This window comes from Triticum dicoccoides, chromosome 1A, assembly GCF_002162155.2.
Source record: "Triticum dicoccoides isolate Atlit2015 ecotype Zavitan chromosome 1A, WEW_v2.0, whole genome shotgun sequence".
Taxonomy (NCBI): domain Eukaryota; kingdom Viridiplantae; phylum Streptophyta; class Magnoliopsida; order Poales; family Poaceae; genus Triticum; species Triticum dicoccoides.
In genome coordinates this window covers 562,784,949-562,792,335 of record NC_041380.1, presented here as the reverse complement: position 1 = coordinate 562,792,335, position 7,387 = coordinate 562,784,949, and positions in this window count along the sequence as shown.

The window sequence follows — 7,387 nt, the reverse complement described above, 5'->3', positions numbered from 1 at the left end:
GGGCTATGTTTTTCAGCAACTTTTATCCACGGGATCAAAAGTTAACACACCATCAGTACATAAACTATCACGCCTACAATACATAACTTATCATGATGTTTACACTCAAATTATCACGCCTACAGTACGGCGGTATTTTTTAACTAGATTATCAAGTCTGCAAGACCATTGTCTGCCATCGGTGTCGTGAGTGGGCTGCGAGATGAGGTCCATGAGCCGAGTCGTGCCATGCCCCGGCCTCTGGCCCGTTGGCCCTCTATGATCAGGCCCGTGGTACGTAAAAATACAATGTTATTCTCGCAGAAATTACCGGGATATGTTTTTCAATAAATTATTTTCCTCTTGTCAAAGTTACTGCGAAGTTTGTACATAAGTTGGTAGGTCTGCTGTCGAATATTATTACACAAAAGTTATCAAGATTATGCTTTCCAAAAAAAAATCTTCTAAATTAAAATTACCATGGTATTTGTACATGAGTTAACAGCTCTGTTGTACATATATTACCACACTGTTTACAAAGAAGCTACCACATTTATAGTTTTGTCAACTTTTTCCTCGTGTTTGAAACTAAGTTATCAGGTTTGCATTGCTTAGATTACCATGCTATTTATACAGAAGTTATCGCAGAGGGTGGTGGTGGTGGGGGGGTGTATTCAACAAATTTTTTCCCAGGTAGAACTTACCGTTGTGTTTGTACCTACGTTATCAGGTTTGTGGTATGTATATTCCCACACTACTTATACAAAAGTTACCGGGGTTATCACATAAACAAAGTTAACAACTCCCCCTACTCGGGTCAAAGTTATAATGGTGTCCGTATGCAAGTATCAGATATATGAAGCGTATATTAACATGCTATTTCCACGGAAGTTATAGGGGGTATATTTTTCCAATAACAGAAGGAAATATGCCCTAGAGACAATAATAAAGTTATTATTTATTTTCTTATATCATGATAAATGTTTATTATTCATGCTAGAATTGTATTAACCGGAAACATAATACATGTGCGAATACATAGACAAACAGAGTGTCACTAGTATGCCTCTACTTGACTAGCTCATTGATCAAAGATGGTTATGTTTCCTAACCATAGACATGAGTTGTCATTTGATTAAAGGAATCACATCATTAGGAGAATGATGTGATTGACTTGACCCATTCCGTTAGCTTAGCACTTGATTGTTTAGTTTGTTGCTATTGCTTTCTTCATGACTTATACATGTTCCTATGACTATGAGATTATGCAACTCCCGTTTACCGGAGGAACATTTTGTGTGCTACCAAACGTCACAACGTAACTGGTTGATTATAAAGGTGCTCTACAGGTGTCTCCGAAGGTACTTGTTGGGTTCGCGTATTTCGAGATTAGGATCTGTCACTCCGATTGTCGGGGAGGTATCTCTGGGCCCTCTCGGTAATGCACATCACTTAAGCCTTGCAAGCATTGCAACTAATGAGTTAGTTGTGGAATGATGTATTACGGAACGAGTAAAGAGACTTTCCGGTAACGAGATTGAACTAGGTATTGAGATACCGACGATCGAATCTCGGGCAAGTAACATACCAATGACAAAGGAACAACGTATGTTGTTATGCGGTCTGACCGGTAAAGATCTTCGTAGAATATGTGGGAGCCAATATGAGCATCCAGGTTCCGCTATTGGTTATTGACCGGAGACGTGTCTCGGTCATGTCTACATAGTTCTCGAACCCATAGGGTCCGCACGCTTAACGTTTCGATGATAGTTATATTATGAGTTTATATGTTTTGATGTACCGAAGGTTGTTCAGAGTCCCGGATATGATCACGGACATGACGAGGAGTCTCGAAATGGTCGAGACATGAAGATTGATATATTGGAAGCCTATATTTGGATATCAGAAGTGTTCCGGGTGAAATCGGGATTTTACCGGAGTACCGGGAGGTTACCGGACCCCTCCCGGGAGCTTAATGGGCCATAGTGGGCCTTGTGGAGAAGAGGAGAGGCGGCCAGCGCAGGGCCGCGTGCCCCTCCCCCTAGTCCGAATAGGACAAGGAGAGGGGGGCGACGCTGTCGTGGTTCTAGCTCTGACAGTGATGTAGGGGGGGGTGTATGGAGAGGCTAGATCTCAGCTATTGGGAAGTTGTAAACACACGAGGATTACGAGTTCAGGCCCTTCTCGGAGGAAGTAACAGCCCTACGTCTCGGTGCCCGGAGGCGGTCGATTGGATTATGTGTGTATGAGTAACAGGGGTGCGAACCCTTCATACTGAGGAGGGGGGTGGCTTATATAGAGTTCGCCGGCCCTCTCCTGCCCTCAGTGATGCAGGGTTTAAGGTACATTTAAGGTTGGGCGTTACTGGTAACGCCCCTAATAAAGTGCTATAATGACCATAAAGACTACTTAATAGCCGACCGTTTGCCTGCGGAGTGACTTTAGATCTCCTGGCAGTCGAGTGGTTGCTTCATGGTCGAGTGATAGCTTCTTGGTCGAGTGTCTTCAACCCGTCGAGTGGGATACCTTCAAGTCGATTGAAAGGTGACTTCTTCTAGGGATGTCCTTGGGTAGGGCTCTTTTGGACAGGTCCGTGCCCCTACCCTAGGTACATAGCTTCATCATTAGCCCCCGAATGGATTGAGGTTAGAGTGGGGAAAGAGTTGGGGATCTTTCCGACTGGTTCTTCGGGCTACATGAGTGTCTTGTTTTGGGCCAATCGTCACGGATGACGTCATCAACCTCTTTCAGTCGGCTTGATCCATTCCAGGCCTTTCGTCGAGTGAATTTCTTTATTTGTGACATACCGAGTGTCAGCGCGAGCGGGGTCTTTCATTTTGACAAGTTGCTCTGCAGCCCGTGGATGTCGCGGGATTCAGATTTCGGGAAGCGCGCGGGGCGGGAGCGGCCGCAGTAATCGGAAGCGATAAAGCGGAAGCTCGCCACCTTTTCGCCACGTACTGCACGCGCGTCTGCTGCGGGATTTGACTGGATAGCCCGGGCCTACCAGTCAGCCACTCGGGAGCGGCCTCTTATAAGTCGCTGGCTCGGGGTTTCCAAACAGTGTGCTTTCTTCTTCCTCTCTCCCTTCGCAAGTTCCTCCGCCACCTCCGCCCTCACCTTAGCGCCGCAGGCCCGTGCAAGATTTGCCGGCGACGATGGCGAAGGACAAGACATCCGCTCTGGAGCGCGCGAAGAAGGCGGCGGTGCAGGGAAAGGGGAAGAGGTCTGCTCGGGGCGAATCCTCCTCAAGGTCTACTCTGCCCCGAGGCTGGATCCAGGGCGATTGGATGCCGTCGGTGATTCGGCAAGAAGATCTCGATGACATGGTCGAGGGGGGAGTCATTCCCCACGAAGCTGCGCGTCTCCCGGGGAGAGAGATCGAACCTCAACCCCGCGACGGTGAGTGCGTGCTCCTAGCCACCCATGTCGACCGCGGGTTTTCTCTGCCGCCCCACCCTTTTTTCCGGAGCTTCCTGAACTTCTTCGGAGCGCAGCTCCACCACTTCACTCCCAACTCCATCGTATACCTTGCTGCTTTCATTTCCATGTGTGAGGGTTTCTTGGGTTGCCGCCCCCATTGGGGACTCTTCAAGCACATCTTTACCTGCTGTTCTCAATCGGTCAAGAAGGCCAAGTCGAGTGACAAAAGGACGCAGGTGATTCAGCTGTGCGGGGGCCTGGCGATCCAGACGAGGGCAAAGAGTTATCTTCATCTATTACTTTCCCGGAGTTGGTCCGCGGTTGGCAGGCGACCTGGTTTTACTGTCAAGATCAGGCGACCCCAGGGCAGTCGGCTGGTCTTCCCCCTTTCTCTCTCGACCGAGCTGAAAAACCTGCTTCTCTAAAAGTGACGCCGGAGGAAAAGGCCCAAGTCAAAGTGCTGGCTGGTCGAGTGGTTGAGCTTGTCCGTGAGGGCGTGACTGGTATGGACTTGCTGGAGGTCTTCCTCCGGAGGTGCATCCAACCGCTCCAGGCTCGTGACCACCCGATGTGGCTGTACTCGGGTCTCGACGACACCACTCGGGTCCACCCGGAGGAGGTTACTGACGAGATGCTGGAGGGGTGGCTGTCGAGCATCACGGGGAACAAAGACAACCCCCGAGGAGCCAGGAGGGTAATTCCACTCGACAACTCGTATGACGTGGACCAGGTATGTCTTTATGCTCTTGATTGAGATCTTGTTTCCTTCATTGGTCTTCTTTGAGTAGGTCGATTGACTTTCGTTCTTGTCTGTTGTTCTCCAGGCGACTACCGAGATGTACTCGACGCCCAACGGGGCACAGGAGCCGACCGAGGAAGGGGAGGCGAGCGGAGGTGAGAGTGGAGATGACCAAGGCGAGTGGGAGTACGACGGTGAAGGAGAGGGAGACGACAACGTCGACTCCAGCGAAGAGGAGGAGGAGGAGGAGGTTGAACCCCCCCATCTGGAGGGGCGATCCAAGCTCACACACGATCCAGCACAGGAACGTGGCAAGGCGACCGCTCCCGTTGGGCGGTCGTCGAAACGCCCTCGGGCCTCTTCTCCTACGCCGACTGGGAAGGCTCCCAAGCACCCACGCGCGACGCCGTCCAAGCCGCCCAAGGCTCTGCCCAAGATGAAGATGGATGTCCCTACCATTTCCGGGTAATAACAAAACTTGCTTTCCTTTGTCGACCGTGGACAGACCCTTGGTCGATTCATTGAGCCAACTGACTGACTTTCGAGATTTGCAGCGCTGCTACTTCTGAGATCTCCGCCAAGGACGATGACCAAGAGATGGAGGATGTTGTTACCTCCAACCCTGGTACGATTACTGACGTTCCGCTTTGAGTCGACTGAACATTCGTTGCAACTCTGGTCGATTGAACGTTTTCCTTGTAGCTCCTCCTCATGTTATCGACCTCCCGGATGACGACGACAACGAACCGCTGAGAGTGAGGAGGAACAAGAGGGCGTCGTCTGACAAGACCCCCCCAACCCGCTCCGGCGTCTGAGGCTGTAGCTCGAGATGGTGGTGACACCACTCGGGCTTCTGTGACTTTCGCCATTCCTCTGACGAGTGTGCGGCCCTCGACGTCGACCGCGGATCCGTCTTTGCTTTTTGCCGCATACCCCGTCCTGAGGACCAAGCGGCTGCTGCAAAAGAGGCTATACGCCAGGCGGGGATCATGATGGAGCAAGTGAAGGTGGCTCGGGAGGCCAGCCAAGCAGCTTACGACGCAAGTTCGGCTCTTCAGAGTAACGTCCAGGTCAGTCGACTCAACACTTGGTCTGTTCACGATATGCTATTTGAAGAATCTCTTCTCCGAAGATCTTTGTATCTGTACACCCACTGGGTGTGTCTGCCAATTCTTGGATGAGTGGGGGCACGCTAAGTGCACCCACTGGGTGTAGTCCCCGAGACTCGGTGGACTGCTGGCAGTCGACTGTAGTCTTTATATTGTGTTGCTGTAACTGTATTTCTTCACTCGGTCTGGTCAGGCCATGTCGAATGGGACTGTATCCGGTCGACTGCGGGCAGTCGACTTTTTTTTTACAGTGGGGGCACGCTGAGTGCACCCACTGGGTGTAGTCCCAGAGACTACTGTCGAATGTTCTTGATTCGGCTGTAGTCTTAGAAACGTCATCATTGTCTCTTAGTTGTTCGGAAGTAACTTGTCTTGGACGTCTGTCGACTGATTTTTCTTTTTACAGAAATCCTGCGAACTTGTAGCTCGCTATACTGAGTTGGAGAATCAGCAGATCCAGCTCAACCTTAACTTTGAAGCTTGCTCAGGAGAATTTGAAGAAGGCGCAAGAAGAAGCAAAAGGTATGGCTGGTGAGGTTCTCCATTCTTGATGAGTGGCTTTTCTTTCTTGTCCATTCTTGATGTTGATTTCACTCGACGCGCCGCAGATAAACTGGAGGAAGCTCTGAAGAAGAAGGGTCAAGATCTTGCAGAGGCACAGAAGGAGGTCTTGGACAAAACGAGGCTTGCTGAAGAGAAAATGGCCTTGGTCGGAGCTCTTGAGCAGGAGAACTCCAGACTGAAAGCTGCTCTCGAGGTAGCCAATCAAGAGGTTAGCCGACTGAAGAATGACAACGTGGCTCTGCACGACAAGGCAGGTGAGCTGGCGGGGAAGAGGAACGATCTGGAGGCTTATCTTGGTCGACTCACCAAGAAGCTGTTCATCGTGCTCAAAGGTAATTGCTCTGCCCCGACTGTCTTGCAGTTACCAAGTCTGTGTAGGGTCACTGTCTTATTCTTGAATCGTGTTTGCAGAATTCTGTCAGAACTTTGAAGAGGAGACCAGTCGAGTGGAGCCAGGCTTGGACCCTGCTAACTCCCTTGTGAAGGACGAGGCTGCAATGAACGTGCTCCATCTGGAGTCTCGTATTGCCAGCGTGGTTGACTATCTTGCTCGACTGAAGGTTGCGATGTCGCGGATCGACACATCACTCTGGCCTGGGACGACGCTTCAGAACGACCTCGAGCCCCTGATGGCTCGACTTAATGAAGTCCCAGGTCGAGTGGCGGAATGGAAGAAATCTTCTGCTAGATGTGGTGCTGATGTCGCTCTGTCTCTGGTCCACATCCATTGCAAGGAGGCGCGAGAAGAAAAGCTGGCCGTCATCCAAGTTGCCAATACCAGGAAGCACAACTTTCAAGACTTCATGGAGACTTTCATTGCTGCTGCCACTCGTATTGCAGACGGGATCGACTTGGACGAGTTCGTCGCCCCTTCCAGTCCTCCTCCCGAGGAATGAAAAACTTTTATGCTTCACTTTAAATTTGCCTCGGAATGCCGAGTGGATTTGTAACCGTTAAACTCCGCCGAGCCGAGGGCTCAAGTACTTTGATCTGAGGTCTGGGACCTTTTAGGCTTTATCTGATCTTGATTTCTCGTTGAATATCTTCATAATTTGATTCATCGAGTGGAACTTGATCTTCACTCGGAATAACCTTGTCTTTGCGGCGCAACTCCGAAGGAGAAGGTAGCAGTCGACTTGCGCCTCGTCGTCCTTGCGGATTGGGTTGTGTCTTGTACTTAGGCGAGCACTGGGCTGCAGCTAAGCCTCCGAGTGGGAGGTTTGCTCTCCACTCGGTAGGATTTTCAAACACTTAGGCGAGCGCTGGGCTGCAGCTAAGCCCCCGAGTGGGAGGTTTGCTCTCCACTCGGTAGGATTTTTAAACACTTAGGCGAGCACTGGGCTGTAGCTAAGCCCCCGAGTGGGAGGTTTGCTCTCACTCGGTAGGATTTTTAAATACTTAGGCGGGCACTGGGCTGCAGCTAAGCCCCCGAGTGGGAGGATTGCTCTCCACTCGGTACGATTTTTTTAAACTTAGGCGAGTGCCTGACTGCAGCTAAGTCTCTAGGTGGGAGAACTTAGGCGAGTACTGGACTGCAGCTAAGCCCCTGAGTGGGAGGATTGCTCTCCACTCG